Genomic DNA, 18,515 nt, shown 5'->3' with positions numbered 1-18,515 from the left:
GTGTTGGTGCTTGGTGGTGGATTTCATCAATCATCGTTACCTTTACACCTTGTTGCACTTTATGGACACTCTTATTTATTATTGAAAAGGACTTTTTCTTTTATTGAAGGGACTTTTTTATGTGTACCTAACACTTGATTTTGCACTTATTTCATTATATCGTTTTTATATGATTGATTTGTTTTCTACAATTTTTTAATTATATATTTTGCTCACATTTTATTCACTGCATGTTTAATTGTTTTCATGCCACATTATTTACCATAAGATTATTCATGATTGTACTATGAGAGCCGGTTCACACTACTCCGACTTGGTCGCCTGACGACAAGTAGCGCTCCATGCTGTGCAACGGAACCATTCTAATCAGAGTGACTCAAGTCGCTCCGACTTAGAAAAAGGTTCCTGCACTATTTTTGGGCGAAGTCGGAGCGACTTGCATTGACTTCTATTATGAGAAGTTGTTTGCAAGCCGTAATGAAATCGTGCTGCACGGGCGACTTCAAAGTCGCCCAAAGATCGGGGCGACTTTGAGTCGGAGTAATGTGAACCGGCTCTTAGGATTTAGCGCCGCTTCTTATTTATAGTATCTGACGAAAGTAAGTACACCCCTCACATTTTTGTAAATATTCTAATCTATCTTTTCATGTGACAACACTGAAGAAATGAGACTTTGCTACAATGTAAAGTAGTGAGTGTACAGCTTGTATAACAGTGTAAATTTACTGTCCCCTCAAAATAACTCAACACACAGCCATTAATGTCTAAACCGCTGGCAACAAAAGTGAGAACACCCTTAAGTGGAAATGTCCAAATTGGGCCCAATTAGCCATTTTCCCTCCCCGGTGTCATGTGACTCGTTAGTGTTACAAGGTCTCAGGTGTGAATGGGGAGCAGGTGTGTTACATTTGGTGTTATCGCTCTCACTCTCTCATACTGGTCACTGGAAGTTCAACATGGCTCCTCATGGCAGAGAACTCTCTGAGGATCTGAAAAAAAGAATTGTTGCTCTACATAAAGATGCCCTAGGCCAGTGGTCTCCAAACTGTGGCCCTCCAGTTGTTCAGGAACTACAATTCCCATCATGCCTAGTAATGTCTGTGACTGTCAGAGTTTTACAATGCATCATAGGACATGTAGCTCTGCAACAGCTGGAGGGCCATAGTTTGGAGATCCTAGGCCTAGGCTATAAGAAGATTGCCAAGACCCTGAAACTGAGCTGCAGCACGGTGGCCAAGACCATACAGCGGTTTACCAGGACAGGTTTCACTCAGAACAGGCCTCACCATGGTCCACCAAAGAAGTTGAGTGCACGCGCTCAGCGTCATATCCAGAAGTTGTCTTTGGGAAATAGACGTATGAGTGCTGCCAGCATTGCTGCAGAGGTTGAAGGGGTGGGGGAGGGGTCAGCCTGTCAGTGCTCAGACCATACGCCGCACACTGCATCAAATTGGTCTGCATGGCTGTCATCCCAGAAGGAAGGCCTCTTCTAAAGATGATGCACAAGAAAGCCTGCAAACAGTTTGCTGAAGACAAGCAGACTAAGGACATGGATTACTGGAACCATCTCCTGTGCTCTGATGAGACCAAGATAAACTTATTTGGTGTCAGATGGTGTCAGGCGTGTGTGGCGGCAACCAGGTGAGGAGTACAAAGACAAGTGTGTCTTCCTACAGTCAAGCATGGTGGTGGGAGTGTCATGGTCTGGGGCTGCATGAGTGCTGCCGGCACTGGAGAGATACAGTTCATTGAGGGAATCATGAATACCAACATGTACTGTGACATACTGAAGCAGAGCATGATCCCCTCCCTTCAGAGACTGGGCTGCAGGGCAGTATTCCAACATAACGACCCCAAACATCTCCAAGATGACCACTGCCTTGCTAAAGAAGCTGAGGGTAAAGGTGATGGACTGGCCAAGCATGTCTCCAGACCTAAACCCTATTGAGCATCTGTGGGGCATCCTCAAATGGAAGGTGGGGGAGCGCAAGGTCTCTAACATCCACCAGCTCTGTGATGTCATCATGGAGGAGGGGAAGAGGACTCCAGTGACAACCTGTGACCTCTGGTGAACTCCATGCCCAAGAGGGTTAAGGCAGTGCTGGAAAATAATGGTGGCCACATAAAATATTGTCACTTTGGGCCCAATTTGGAGATTGTCACTTAGGGGTGTACTCACTTTTGTTGCCAGCGGTTTAGACATTAATGGCTGTGTGTTGAGTTATTTTGAGGGGACAGCAAATTTACACTGTTATACAAGCTGTACACTCACTACTTTACATTGTAGCAAAGTCTCATTTCTTCAGTGTTGTCACATGAAAAGATAGAATAAAATATTTACAGAAAATGTGAGGGTGTACTTACTTTTGTGAGATGCTGTACATGTACATGACTATGCCTGTATCTGCCGCCTGCTCGCACTACATTTACTGTGAGCAGCCAGAAAGTGGTTAAATGGAAAATCAACCCCCCCTCCCCCCCCCGCCATGCAATTCTATAGCTAATAAATAGTACATAGCATAGCACCTCCTGCTGGAAATGTTGAAGGTCCTCCCGTTACAGGTGCAGCTGTTTTGGGTCCTCTCCAGAAAAAGTTGTTCCTCTCATTGAAATAAGGTATTATTCCTTCCACTGACACCAACAATGAGACAACATTCTTTCCATTCACACCAACAGTGGGGCACTATTCTTCCCAATGTCACCAACGATGGGGCGCAATTCCTCCCACTAACACCAATGATGGGACACTATTTCTCCCACTGATACCAATGATGGGACACTATTTCTCCCACTGATACCAATGATGGGACACTATTTCTCCCACTGACACCAATGATGGGGCACTATTCCTCCTACTGATCCCAATGATGGGACACTATTCCTTCCACTGACACCAATGATGGGACACTATTCCTTCCACTGACACCAATGATGGGACACTATTCCTTCCACTGACACCAATGATGGGGCACTATTCCTCCCACTGACACCAATGATGGGGCACTATTCCTCCCACTGACACCAATGATGGGAGACTATTGCTCCCACTGACACCAATGATGGGGCACTATTCCTCCCACTGACACCAATGATGGGAGACTATTGCTCCCACTGACACCAATGATGGGGCACTATTCCTCCCACTGACACCAATGATGGGGCATTATTCCTCCCACTGACACCAATGATGGAACACTATTCCTCCCACTGACACCAATGATGGGGCATTATTCCTCCCACTGACACCAATGATGGAACACTATTCCTTCCACTGACACCAATGATGGGGCACTATTCCTCCCACTGACACCAATGATGGGGCACTATTCCTCCCACTGACACCAATGATGGGAGACTATTGCTCCCACTGACACCAATGATGGGGCACTATTCCTCCCACTGACACCAATGATGGGAGACTATTGCTCCCACTGACACCAATGATGGGGCACTATTCCTCCCACTGACACCAATGATGGGGCACTATTCCTCCCACTGACACCAATGATGGGGCACTATTCCTCCCACTGACACCAATGATGGGGCACTATTCCCCCTGCCACATAGATCACCCTCTCTGCCCACATCCAACTCTCTCTGCTGCCAGGGCCCCTCCTGCTGGCCCAGGACTGGTGGTACCCCCTTTTTCATAGCCCTGGCTGGGACCATGGCAGGCTCAGTCTCTTCTCCAGCAGATATAATTTCCTACTATGAGGTCTACAGCAAGGTTAATGATGTACAAAGCATTCTTCTTTTGCTGGGGTTATGGCGCCCCCCCTATCCCCCCCTTCCCCCCCCTCCGCTCGCCATTACACTAATGCAAGGTTAAGGCGTGTTAATGGACGCCGGGTCCCCTCAGCTCAGATGCCCCGGGCCTTTCCCAGGTGACAATTCCATCATGTAGCGTGCGGCCGGAATATGCCGAGCTTCCACATCTCTGTGAACTTTTATTCTGCAAAGCTTTTTAGAAGGGGGTCAGCGAGGACTGATGGCACTGGGGGGGGGGGGAAGGACTGATGGCACTGGGGGGGGGGGAGGTGGCGCGGATCGTACGGAGGACAATAAGACTGCAAGGAACCGTAAACTCACAATGTGGAAGTAGAGAGACGTTGGATTTATCTGAGGACAGCCCGCAGCAACGACAGAAGATGTTCCCTCCATTCAGATGGCGCCCTGTGAATAATTAAGGTAGAGATCCGCATGTCATGTGTATGAAGACAAAACACAGTCATTGCCGGGGGGCTGAACTGTGCCAGAACCCCTCTACTTACCGCCAAGGACTCCCTGAGGAATGGCTCTTCACACCCCCCCCCCCCCCCCTCATTCTATCCTGGTGCAAGCCTTTCCTATGTGCTAGTACGGGGGAGACACCAAGAACTCATTTTGATGATCAGGACACCAATGTGTCAGTGTGACCCTTCCAGGTATTTCTTCCCCCCTCACAGAGATCACAGGACTGCTCCAGTCCATGCCTTCCTCTGCTTTTCCCTCCAGAAGGACAGAGCCATCTTTATTCAGACATCATCCAGGGTCCTGGACAGAGACACTGGCTCAGAGATGACACAGTCATGTACAGTAAATCCTAGGGGCCTGTGCAGTTTTTGGCTGTCTTCACATATGTGTGACACAGATCAGCCCCTGCTGCACCTTGTGACTTTTTACAGTGTTGCAGTATGATCTCTGGGGGAGGGGAGACTGAGGAAAAGCCTCTTCCTGCCTGCAACAGACTGGTGACAATGTCTCAGCCAGGGGCATAACTGCAGGGGTTGCAATTGTAACCGGGCCCCATGCTCCAGGGGGCCTGTGCGGCTCCCCTGTACACCTGGATAGGAGGGGGGGTGGAGCTGGGAAAGGTTGTAGAGAAATCACTGTCCTCCTTTCCCCCCCTGTAGCTGCTGGAGAAGACTGGAGGAGATTGGTTCCTCTGTATGCTGCCCAGTGGCGGTTGGTGCTCAAAATTTTTTTTTGGGGGGGGGGGGGGCGCAAAAAGAAAAATGTAATAGGTATTGCTTCGCGGCAAAAAACACAGTAAAAAAGTGCGTGACTTTGAGGTCATGGTACAGGCATGGCACAGATGGTGGTATAGGCATGGCACAGATGATGGTATAGGCATGGCACAGGTGATGGTACAGGCATGTCACAGGTCATGGTCTAGGCATGTCACAGGTCATGGTACAGGCATGGCACAGGTCATGGTCCAGTCATGTCACAGGTCATGGTACAGGCATGTCACAGGTCATGGTCCAGGCATGTCACAGGCATGGCACAGGTCATGGCACAGGTCATGGGACAGGCATGGCACAGGTCATGGTCCAGGCATGGCACAGGTCATGGTCCAGGCATGTCACAGGCATGGCACAGGTCATGGTACAGGCATGGCACAGGTCATGGTCCAGGCATGTCACAGGTCATGGTCCAGGCATGTCACAGGCATGGCACAGGTCATGGTACAGGCATGGCACAGGTCATGGTACAGGCATGTCATAGGCATGGCACAGGTCATGGTCCAGGCATGTCACAGGCATGGCACAGGTCATGGCACAGGTCATGGTCCAGGCATGGCACAGGTCATGGTCCAGGCATGTCACAGTCACCACTTACCTGCTCTTGGGCTGGCTCACTCGACCGGACCGGCTGCTGTGCTGTGGGCACACCCAAAAGACACACCTTTCATCCTCCAGGTATAGACACACTTTTCATTCTCCACCCATAGATTCATCTTTCATTTCCCACCCATAGACCATATCACACCCCCATAGTGTTTAGTAATAGAAGGATATGGAGGAAGGAGGGGGAGTGTCATTTGTCGCTGTGTATACGCCCACATGTGTGACTCTTTAGTCACGTGGGCTGCACAGATAAGAAAAAGAAGGAAACAAACATCTTAGAAGGGAACTGAAACTGGAGCATGCTCAGTAGATGACAACAGCTGGTCTACACAATCTCAGACTACAGTGGGGACACAGAGAAGAAGGGAAGGACAGCTGGAGGCAGGATCAACCAGGGAATGCTGCAGATGTTTGTGAAGAAGAAAAGCCAACAAACAAATGTGGCAGCAAATTAATTGTGTGAATTGGCTTGACCTGCTGTGATCGGTGGTCAGGTCTTCTAATTTCTGGAAGTCTGTGTTACCCTGTAAGGAACAGTGGCATAGTGGTTAGCACTTCTGACGTGCAGCCCTAGGGGGTTCAAATCCCAGTCTGGACAATATCTGTATGCATGTCCCTCCAACAGCATGTTGGGTGGTTATCAAAAAGGAGAGGTGGGGAAGAGGAAATTGTCTTACCCCACTGAAAAAAAGGCCTTTAAATGGTAACTCCCAAATAGTAAATAAAAGCAATACAAATATTTTTAGATTAAAAAAAATACAAAAATCTATTTATTAAACATACAAATACATATACATGACCTAGTTAGAGACAGGATGACATGTAGGGGGACCCCTGTAGTATTTATACATCAAGAAATCTGCAGATATAGAGTATGCCGACATGTTTCGCGGTGTAGGTAATCGGCTTCTTCAGGGCTTTTTTTCCGCATATACTTTACAGATGTCAAAAATGAGGGAGGAGAAAATCACAGGAGTCAACATTGTCGGATATGTCCCAGTTAAGGGATGATCATAAACAGGTGCCTCAGGTTCCCAGGAGGTACTGCCTAAATGGGGGAGTCTGATGGACTCCCAGCCATAAGGCAGAGGATCTGTTACCTCACCCAACAGCACAGATAAGAGGATGTCGGAAAAGAAGTGGGCTAAAGGGGACTTTTACTGGTATCGTACTCAAAGATATATAAACATGTGTATATAAAAAAATTAACAAATTTTATTGGATTCTAAAATTGAACATGCATAGTTCACACAATTAACATTACAAGACATATGCACAACAGCAGCCACATATAAATGACCAACAAAGTATTGGTGACATTACAGACAATTATTGAACAATACGGTCCTCTTTACATAGTTTGTGGGGCTATTGGTGCCTCCATTTTTGATCCTTGCCCGACATGTTTCGCTATACAAAGCTTCCTCAGGGGCGAAAGAATTCAATAGAGGTATCGTTATTGTCAGTTGTCTTGTCACTCAAAGGTTACATATAGGATGTGGAGGAGGTGGGAATATGCAGGGATGGCAGGCTTTAATGACTTAGATGTCACTTTTTCCTTAATGTTGTGGTGAATATTTTGTCCTCCCATCTTATTGAATATGTTACTCCATTGGGATAAAGGGCTGAACATAGACACATATAAACGCAGAGGAGGTGGATGATTGGCAACAGGCGAGTAAGCCTCTGCCAACGGATTGGGGCGTTTATATGTGTCAATGTTCGGCCCTTTATCCCAATGGAGTAACATTTCGCCCCTGAGGAAGCTTTGTATAGCGAAACATGTCAGGCAAGGATCAAAAATGGAAGCACCAAGAGCCCCACAAGCAGAGATAAGAGATCGTATCCTCCTTCACATATGTGAATGAGCAACCAGGTCCAAAGAGAAGGGAACCAGGCAGCATGGTATGCAAAAATGTACCTGTCACCTGAAAAACCAGCTGCCTGATTCCCTTATCTTTGGACCTGGTTGCCAATTCATGTATGTTTAGGAGGATACGATCTCTTATCTGTGCTGTTGGGTGAGGTAACAGATCCTCTGCCTTATAGCTGGGAGACCATCAGACTCTCCCGTTTAGGCAGTACCTCCTGGGAACCTGAGGCACCTGTTTAACCACTTGCCGACCGCCGCACGACTATTTACTGCGACGGTCAGCCCCTCACAGGCAAAGCGATGTAGCCTGTGAGGCTCTAGGGAGCGAGTGAGCGCACGCCGCCGGCGGCGCGCTCCCGCTCGCTCACGGACCCCCCCCCCCCCGCGCGTGTGCCCGGCGGACACTCGCGATTGTCCGTTACAGCTGGAGAAAGGCAGGCGGCTGATGTAAACAGAGCCGCCTGTCATTCTCCCCTGTGTAAGAATGGAGATCACACGGTTCTGCTATGTAGGACCGTTGATCTCTGTTCTTACACCTTAAGCCACATCCAATCACAGTAAGAAACACGCCCCTAGGGACACACTTAACCCCTCCCTCTCGAATAAAGTTAACCTCTTCCCTGCCAGTGTCATTTGTACAGTAACAGTGCATATTTATAGCACTGATTACTGTAGTAATGTCACTGGTAACCCCAAAAGTGTCAAAAATGTCAGTCAAGGGTCCGATCTGTTCGCCGCAATGTCGCAGTCCCGCAAAAAAAATCGCAGATTACTCGTTAAAAAAAAACAACAAAAAAAAACAAAAATCTTTCCCTTTGTTAGTAAACGCAATAACTTTTGCGCAAACCAATCAAAATACGCTTTTTGCGATTTTTTTTTACCAAACATATGGTAAAAAAAAAATTGGCCTAAAATGTTAAAAAATTTCGATTTTTACCTTTTTTTTGGGGAATTTCATATAAAAAAAAAAACTTGAAAAATATTGTTATTTTTGCAAAATTGACGCTCTTTTTTTGTTTATAGCGCATGATCAAAAAATCACACAGGTGATCAAATACCACCAAAAGAAAGCTCTGTTTGTGGGAAAAAAAGGACATCAATTTCGTTTAGGTACAGCATTGCACGACCGCGCAATTGTCTGTTAAAGTCACGCAGTGCCGAATCGCAAAATAGGCCCTGGTCAGGAAGGGGGGTAAAATCTTCCGAGGCTTGAGGCTTGAGTGGTTAACTGGAACATATCCAACAATGTTGACTCCTGTGATTTTCTCCTCCCTCATTTTTGACATCTGTAAAATATATGCAGGAAAAAAGCCCTGAAGAAGCCGATTACCTACATGGCGAAACATGTTGGCATACTCTAGATCAGCAGATTTTTTAATGTAATTTTATGTATAAATACTACAGGGGTCCCCCTACGTGTCCCCTGTCTCTAACTAGGCCATGTATATGTATTTGTATGTTTAATAAATAGATTTTTGTATTTTTTAAATCTAAAAATATTTGTATTGCTTTTATTTACGATTTTGGAGTTACCATTTAAAGGCCCATTTTCCTCTTCCCCTCCTCTCCTTTTTGATGCGCACACACAGGGCGGGTTTCTCCCAAATGCTTTTGATATTTCTATACTGTAATTTTATACCATTTACTGTATGTTGGGAGGGTAATTGGCTCCTGATTTGATTGGTCCTAGTTTGTGACATAGGGACCTTAGATTGCTTCTTGAGGACGTATGGAAGGCATTCTATAAATTGTCGGAGCGCTATAAACGCCGCTAATAAAACTCCGATCCCCACCATAAGACTCCCGCATTGTAATTTGCTGGGTAACATCGACCCCCCCCCCCCCAACCCCCACCCCCCCGCAATGAGGCCGCGTATCCTGAACACAGAGCCGGCTGCTTGTTTCCACTTTCAGCATTTTTATTTTTTTATTTTTTCATGCTTTGCATTTCACTACAAAGCATGACAATATTACACTCATCCTACTTTGTGCTTCATTGGCGGCCGGCTAATTAATGATGTCACCCGTCATCCGGCGCCATCTCTACTTCAAGAGCCGCTTAATGTGGAACCAAAGAGCTGAGCGAATTATTATTCACTTCGGTGGTTCTTCTATCTGGCTTTGTATGAACCGACTCCATTCCGCACACAGGACAAAACATTCTACATGGCTTCCCTTCAATACGTGTGACATTACACAGAGGGGAGGTGTTCTGTAGTTCACAAATGATAGCCGAGGAGGCGGATAAGATTGACGGTATAGTTCAGGGCAGGACAAGGACATCTAGTGCCCAGGGTTAAGATGCAAATATGCCAAGAGGCCCTCCCCCCATAGTGTTAGAGCAACCCCCCCCCCTATAGTGTGTGAGCAAACCCCCCCCTCCATGACATGTGAGCAAACACCCCCCCCCCCCCCATGATGTGTGAGAAAAAAAACCTCCCTCCCATGATGTGTGAGCAAACAAATCCACCCCCCCCATCCCATAATGTTTTAGCAAAAGCCCCCCCCCCCCAAAAAAAAAAGAAGTGCTAATCTGCAAGCTCACTCCCAAACATAGATCCCATTTGTAAGTATAAGTCTCCCCTATGCTGAAATCTACCTCCCAGCACAAAACTTTGTCGTCTCCCCCCAAATCCCCCCTCCCAGGGCATATAACTCCCCCCTCCAATCCCTCCTCCCAGCACAAATCCTCTCCCCCACATATTTCCCTTCTGAGCCCACACATTCTCTTCCCTCCTCTTCCCAAACACCCTCTCTTAGCACAACCCCCACCCCCTGCCCAGTCACCAAAATCACTCCTCTAAGCAAAAATCCCCCCCCCCTCAAATTTCCCCTCCTCCCAGCACAAATCCCCCCCCCCATTTCCCTCTCCCAGCACAAATCATATTCCCCTCATATTTCCCCTCTGAGCGCACATCCTCTTCCCAAATACCCTTTCTTAGCACAACTCCCACACCTTGCCCAATCACTTAAATCACTCCTTCTAGCAAAAATACTCTCCCCCTCAAATTTCTCGTCCTCCCAGCACAAATCCCCCCCCCCTCATTTGCCCCTCCCAGCACAAATCCTGTTCCCCTCATATCTCCCCTCTGGGGGCACACCCTCTTCCCAAACACCCTTTCTTAGCACAACCCCCAGCCCTTGCCAATCACTAAAATCACTCGTTCTAGCAAAAAATCCTCTCCCCCTCAAATTTTCTCTCCTCCCAGCACAAATCCCCCCCCCCCATTTGCCCTCCTAGTGCAAATCCTCTCCCCATCATATCTCCTCTCTGAGCGCACATCCTCTTCCCAAATACCCACTCTTAGCACAACTACCACCGCCCATCACAAGCAAAATGACTCCTTCAAGCAAAACCCTCTCCCCCTCAAATTTCCCCTCCTCCCAGCACAAATCCCCCCCCCATTTCCCCCTTCCAGCACAAATCCTCTCCCCTTCATATCTGCCCCCTGAGCGTACATCCTCTTCCCAAATACCCTTTCTTAGCATAACCCCCACCCCTTGACCAATCACCAAGATCACTCCTTCTAGCAAAAATCCATTCCCCCTCAAATTTCCTCTCCTCCCAGCAAAAATCCCCCCCCCCATTTCCCCTCCCATTACAAATCCTCTCCCCCTCATATCTCCCCTCTGAGCACACATCCTCTTCCCAAATACCCACTCTTAGCACAACTACCACCCACCCCCCTCCCACCCATCACAAACACCAGCAAAATGACTCCTTCAAGCAAAATCCTCTCCCCCTCAAATTTCCCCTCTTCCCAGCACAAATCCCCCCCATTTCCCCCTTCCAGCAAAAAATCCTTTCCCCTCATATCTCTCCTCTTATTGCACATCCTCCCCCTCAAATTTCTCCTCTTCCCAGCACAAATCCGCCCCCACCCCAAATGTCCCCTCCTAGCATAACCCCCACCCCTCATAGCATAAATGCCCCCCCCCCCAAGCTAAAATCCCACCTCCTATCCCAAATCCCCGGCATGTAGTTGCAGAACAGTTACCGAGTTCACTTGGATAGGTTGCATTTGGTGTTGGCACTGCCCGCCCAATGTGCCACATATTGTGTCCCAACTCAACCATAGCAGTGTGAAGTAACACAGCCACTGGTCATGCTAAGTGGAAGCTGGGCAGTTTTTGAGGGGGGGGGGGGGTTGTCGGTTAAAAACACGCCTGAACTGCCACCAGGCCGCCCAGTCACACAGAGCCTAAAGGTGTCAATGTGCCGCCATTCTCTCCTGGCTCTGGAATAAAACGCGTCAGTATCCAACAGGCGGAAATAACAAATCCCCTCTCATAATTTCGGTCAAACAATGAAAACAGAAAAGCAATTTGGCCTTGGTAGTTTTGCTTGGTAAAAGTCACAGGTGAGCAGGTTAAACATTCACATTTAAACGTCTATGAAGCCTTATAGGAAGGGGGCCTGAGGGGCCTGGGGGGCCATTCATCAACGTCTCCTCCTGCGAGCCGACGCACTTGTCTACAGAGGAGCAACCTGGGAAGGTCATACAATTTACATGGAGATGGTAAAGTATCATTTGTGGGATTAATAGTGATGTTTGTTCAATATGAGAAATGGCGTTGCTCCTCTTTAGAGCGCCGCGTAATATTTCCCGAGATAGAGCAATCATTTAGCTCCGGAGAAGAGCACTCTGAGCTGACAAGAGAGGTCCTGGGAGGTGAGGCGTTATTATAGCAAAAATTCCCCGGCTTCAAAAGGAACCTTCAAATCATCCTCCAGGTCACCACATCCTCTTCATAGGAGATATTTTTATATTTTCACTTTCCCGACCAAAATTGACACCAAAGGAGGATAGACAACATAAGAGATGAAAGCCTTCAGAGACGTTACATAAAAGTCGTCTGGTTGTTCAACCATCTGGAATTTGGAAGGGAACAGTAAAGCCTTCTTAGAACAGAAAGTGTTTAGATGTCTCATTCCATCACATATTCTAAAAAATAGGAGGATTATCCTGAAATTTCTACAGATAATATGGCCAGACCGGCCACCAGGGGTCACACGCACCACATCCCTATGTTATGTGAGATCGCTATTAGAATAAGAATAGGCAATGGGGCTACCACTCAATTCCCGTTGCCCATTCTTTTACCAAAAGGTGCCTTCATAAACCAAAAAAGTGCACAGGGTGTATCACTGGTCCCCTACCGAAGAGGAAGAACCTCCCTGACCCCCTCAGATGCATGACTCCAGATAAGGGGCAAGGCACTCTGGTCCACCAAGCCCCAAGTTCTCTCCTTGTGGCCAGCCAAAGCCGACCACCAAGTCCTAGGTAAGAGGCTCTCCTAAACAGAGACCGCCAGGCAGGGGAGGAAGGAACAGATCCTCCCCCTAGACTTCAGAGCATGTCTGCAGACCTGCACCCAATGCAGGTAAATGAAAAAGCCCACATGAACCAAAAAGTGCACCACTGGTCCCCTCCCCAAAAAGAAGGACCCCCTGGGATGCAGGACTTTCTTGACAAGGGCAAGGCACTCTGGTCCACCTAGCCAAAGGTCCTCTCGTTGTGGCCAGCTGAAGCCAACAACAACCTCCCTGACCCCCTCAGATGCATGACTCCAGATAAGGGGCAAGGCACTCTGGTCCACCTAGCCCCAAGTTCTCTCCTTGTGGCCAGCCAAAGTCGACCACCAAGTCCTAGGTAAGAGGCTCTCCTAAACAGAGACCCCCCCAGGCAGGGGAGGAAGGAACAGATCCTTCCCCTAGACTTCAGAGAAAGTCTGTAGACCTGCACCCAATGCAGGTAAATGAAAAAGCCCATACGAACCAAAAAAGTGCACCACTGGTCCCCTCCCCAAAAGGAAGGACCCCCTGGGACGCAGGACTATCTTGACAAGGGCACGGCACTCTGGTCCACCTAGCCAAAAGTCCTCTCGTAGCCAGCTGAAGCCAACAACAACCTCCCTGACCCCAACAGATACATGACTCCAGGTAAGGGGCAAGGCACTCTGGTCCACCTAGCCCCAAGTTCTCTCCTTGTGGCCAGCCAAAGCTGACCACCGAGTCCTAGGTAAGAGGCTCTCCTAAACAGAGACCGCCAGGCAGGGGAGGAAGGAACAGATCCTTCCCCTAGACTTCAGAGCATGTCTGTAGACCTGCACCCAATAGAGGTAAATGAAAAAGCCCACATGAACCAAAAAAGTACACCACTGGAAAAATGCTAACCATGACCCTAACAACACCATCCCTACAGTCACCAACCCTACAGTCACCATCCCTACAGTCACCAACCCTACAGTCACCATCCCTACAGTCACCTTCCCTACAGTCACCATCCCTACAGTCACCAACCCTACAGTCACCATCCCTACAGTCACCTTCCCTACTGTCACGATCCCTACAGTCACCAACCCTACAGTCACCATCTCTACAGTCACCTTTCCTACTGTCACGATCCCTACAGTCACCATCCCTACAGTCACCTTCCCTACTGTCACCATCCCTACAGTCACCTTCCCTACAGTCACCATCCCTACAGTCACCAACCCTACAGTCACCAACCCTACAGTCACCATCCCTACAGTCACCATCCCTACAGTCACCAACCCTACAGTCACCAACCCTACAGTCACCATCCCTACAGTCACCAACCCTACAGTCACCATCCCTACAGTCACCAACCCTACAGTCACCAACCCTACAGTCACCATCCCTACAGTCACCATCCCTACAGTCAAAGCATAGAGGTGTAAATTTTATTCTTTGGGGCTGTTAGAGAAGATACCTTGGTGGTAACGAATGGTTATTTGAGTTATTGTTGCCTTTCTATCATCTGGAACCAGTCAGCCCATTCTCCTCTGACCTCAACAATGCATTTTCCTCCGCACAACTGCCGCTCACTGGATATTTTCTCTTTTTCCCACCATTCTCTGTAAACCCAAGAGATGGTTGTGTGTGTGAGAATCCCAGAAATACTCAGAGCAGCCCCTTTGCCACCAACAACCATGCCACGTTCAAAGTTACTTCAATCCCCTTTCTTCCCCATTCCAAGGCTCGGTTTCAATTTCACAAGTTGTCTTCACCACGCTCAGATGCCTAAATTCATTGAGTTGCTGCCATGTGATTGGCTGATTAGCAACTTAATAAAGTGGCTGGTGAGTGTATATAGACTTCATTTCCCCCATATATGAGGGAGCAGAGCGCCTTCCCCCCACCGCCTGAACTTTATGGATCTTGTCCTGATGTCATCCAAGGACAAACACGTGTCTCTATTGATAATTACACCGCGATACATCAGAAGGTTAATAATAGCCATCTGAAAAGTCAGGCTAATTAATTATGCTAATGAAGTGTCTAGATTATTTTACTTATCTCTCCTCTCCAAGAAGAACGTTGTATGGGGGAGCGCCTGGAATATGAATTTCTGTATAAAAGTACAAAAAATGGATAAGAGGACATATAATGAAATGAAAAAATTAAATTATACTCTTGTGTTGAACGGATATTTATTATTATCAATTATTTATATTTATTAAAATGGTACTCTTAAAATAAAAGAATAATCTTATAATAAATAAAAATTACTCTTCTAAAGGAATTTCACACTCCTTTAATGAAAGGATACTAATAACAATAAAATAATACTCCTAATAAAAGGATACTTTTAGAATAAAACAATACACTTATAATGAAATGATACCCTTATAATAAAATAATATACTACCCTTATAATAAAAGGATATTCCCACAATAAAATAATACTCTTGTAATGATATAATACAACTATAACAAAATATTAGTCTTTTAATAAAATGTTATTCTTGTGTTGAACGGATATTTATTTTATTAAAAGGATACTCTTAGTGAAATTATACTTTTACAAGTAAATTATACTTCTTTAATGAAAGGATACTAATACAATACAAGATTATTATTCTTTTAATAAAAGGAAACTGTTATAATAAAAGGATACCCATAAATTAAAATCTTAAAATTATACTCTTTCAATAAAAAATAAATAAATAAATACATATATACACATATATACATACATACACACACATATATATATATATATATATATATACATACAGTAAACATATACTCTTGTGATGAAAGGATAATCTTATAATAAAATAAATAATATTTATAAATAATATTATAATAATAAAACTAAATATTACAATTATACTATTATAATAAAATATCACTGGTATGTTGAAAGAATACTATTATATTATTAATTATACCCTTATGGTAAAATTATACTCCTTTAATAATAATCATAGTTATTATAATAAAATAATTCTCTTGTAATGATATAATACAACTATAAGAAAATATTAGTATTGTAATGAAATGTTACTCTTGTGTTGAACGGATATTTATTTTATTAAAAGGATACTCTTATAGTGAAATGATACTCTTACAAGGAAATGATACTTCTTTAATGAAAGGATACTAATACAATACAAGATTATTATTCTTTTAATAAAAGGACACTGTTATAATAAAAAGAATACCATTTAAATTATACTCTTTTAATAAAAAATAAATAAAATATATATATTTATATATATATTAATTAAAAAAGAATATATATATATATATATATATATATATATATATATATATATATATATATATATATTTATTTTTTTTTTTTTAATATATATATATATATATTTTAAATATATATATATATATATATATATATATATATATTAAAAAAGATAGATATATATATATATATATATATATATTAAAAAAATATATATAATATATATATTTTTTTAATATTTTATATATATATATATATATATATATATATATATATATATATATATATATATATACATATATACATACACAATCTTATAATAAACAATAAACTTATACTCTTGTGATGAAAGGATAATCTTATAATAAAATAAATTATATTTATAAATAATATAACAATAAGGCTAAATAATACAATTATACTATTATATTAAAATTTCAACGGTATATTGAAAGGATACTATTATATTATAATTATACCCTTATGGGTACTCCTATAATAAAGTCATAGTTACTGTAATAAAATAATACTTTTGTAATAAAAGGATAATCTTATAATAAAATATATTCTTATAGTAAAATGATGCTCATAAAAAAAAAGAACATTGTTGTAATGAAAAAATACACTTATAAGGAACTTAAACTCCTTTAAGGAAAGGATACTAATGTGGGCTTGCGCACAGGGTGTGCCAGGTGTACCTGGGCACACCCTAATCACCTTGTGTGGTGCAAATTCCCCCTGATATTTCAAAGCCCCTTAACGGGGCTCCTAAAAAAAATAAAATTGTAAAAATAAAAATAAAATAATAAAAATAAAAACTGCTGACACCGTCAGTATACAGTGCCTTGAAAAAGTATTCACACCCCTTAACCACTTGCCGACTGCCTAACGCCGATCTACGTCGGCGGTCAGCCCCTCACAGGCAAAGTGACGTAGGGCTACGTCACTAGCTTGTGAGGGTCTAGGGAGCGAGCGCGCGCCCCCGGAGGCGCGCTCCCGCTCCCGCGTGGTCACGGACCCCCCCGCGCGTGTGACCGGCGGACCCGATGTCCGCCGGTCACTCGGCGATCGGCGGGGGAGAGGGAGAATGTCAGGCAGCTTGTGTAAACAAGCCACCTGTCATTCTCCTTGCTGTTAAGACACTGATCACTCGGATCTAGTATGTAGATCCGTTGATCAGTGTCCTTACAGCTCAAGCCACAGCCAATCACAGTAGAAAGCACGCCCCTAGGGACACACACAGCCCCTCCCTCCCAAATAAAGTTAACCCCTTCACTACCAATGTATTTTTACAGTAACAGTGCATATGTATAGCACTGATTACTGTAGAAATGTCACTGGTAACCCCAAAAGTGTCAAAAATGTCAGTCAAGGGTCCGATCTGTCCGCCCCAATGCCGCAGTACCGCAAACAAAATCGCAGATCGCCGCCATTACACGTTAAAAAAAAAAACCACCAAAAATGACAGAAATCTTTCCCTTTGTTAGTAAACGCGATAACTTTTGCGCAAACCAATCAAAATACGCTTTTTGCGATTTTTTTTACCAAACATAGGTAGCATAAAACAAATTGGCCGAAAAAGTTAAAAAATTTTGATTTTTACATTTTTTTTTGGGGAATTTCATATAAAAAAATGTGAAAAATATTGCTATTTTTGCAAAATTGACGCTCTTTTTTTGTTTATAGCGCGTGATCAAAAAATCGCACAGGTGATCAAATACCACCAAAAGAAAGCTCTGTTTGTGGGAAAAAAAAGGACGCCAAATTCGTTTAGGTACAGCGTCGCACGACCGCGCAATTGTCCGTTAAATGCAGTGCCGAATCGCAAAATACCCCCTGGTCGGAATGGGGGTAAAATCTTCCGGGGCTTAAGTGGTTAAATTTCCCACATTTTCTCATGTTACAACCAAAAACGTAAATGTATTTTACTGGGATTTTATGTGATAGACCAGTGATGGCGAACCTTGGCACCCCAGATGTTTTGGAACTACATTTCCCATGATGCTCAACTACACTGCAGAGTGCATGATCATCATGGAAAATGTAGTTCCAAAACATCAGAGGTGCCAAGGTTCGCCATCACTGTGATAGACGACACAAAGTGGCCATAATTGTGAAGTGGAAGGAAAATGATAAATGATACAAATAAATCTGTGAAAAGTGTGGCTGCATTTGTATTCACCCCCCTTTACTCTGATACCCCTAACTAAAATCTAGAGGAACCAATTACCTTCAGAAGTCACCTAATTAGTAAATAGAGTCCACCTGTGTGTAATGTAATCTCAGTATAAATACAGCTGTTCTGTGAAGCCCTCAGAGGTTTGTTAGAGATCCTTAGTGAACAAACAGCATCATGAAGACCAAGGAACACACCAGACAGGTCAGAGATAAAGTTGTGGAGAAGTGTAAAGCAGGGTTAGGTTATAAATAAATCTCCCAAGCTTTGACCATCTCACAGAGCGCTGATCAATCCATCATGGGAAAATGGAAAGAGTATGGCACTACTGCAACCCTACCAAG

General features: G+C 44.4%; 1 protein-coding gene across 1 annotated transcript in view; it reads left to right on the top strand.

Annotated features, from left to right (window-relative positions):
- Positions 1-18,515, top strand: part of LOC309559874 (connector enhancer of kinase suppressor of ras 2-like) — a 655,275-nt gene that overhangs the window by 325,617 nt on the left and 311,143 nt on the right. The window lies entirely within an intron of this gene.

Source organism: Pelophylax lessonae (assembly GCF_965119305.1).
Source record: "Pelophylax lessonae genome assembly, chromosome: 7".
In the NCBI taxonomy this organism is placed as follows: domain Eukaryota; kingdom Metazoa; phylum Chordata; class Amphibia; order Anura; family Ranidae; genus Pelophylax; species Pelophylax lessonae.
Note: the sequence above shows the minus strand (reverse complement) of the source record. Positions and strands in the feature narration are given on the sequence as shown.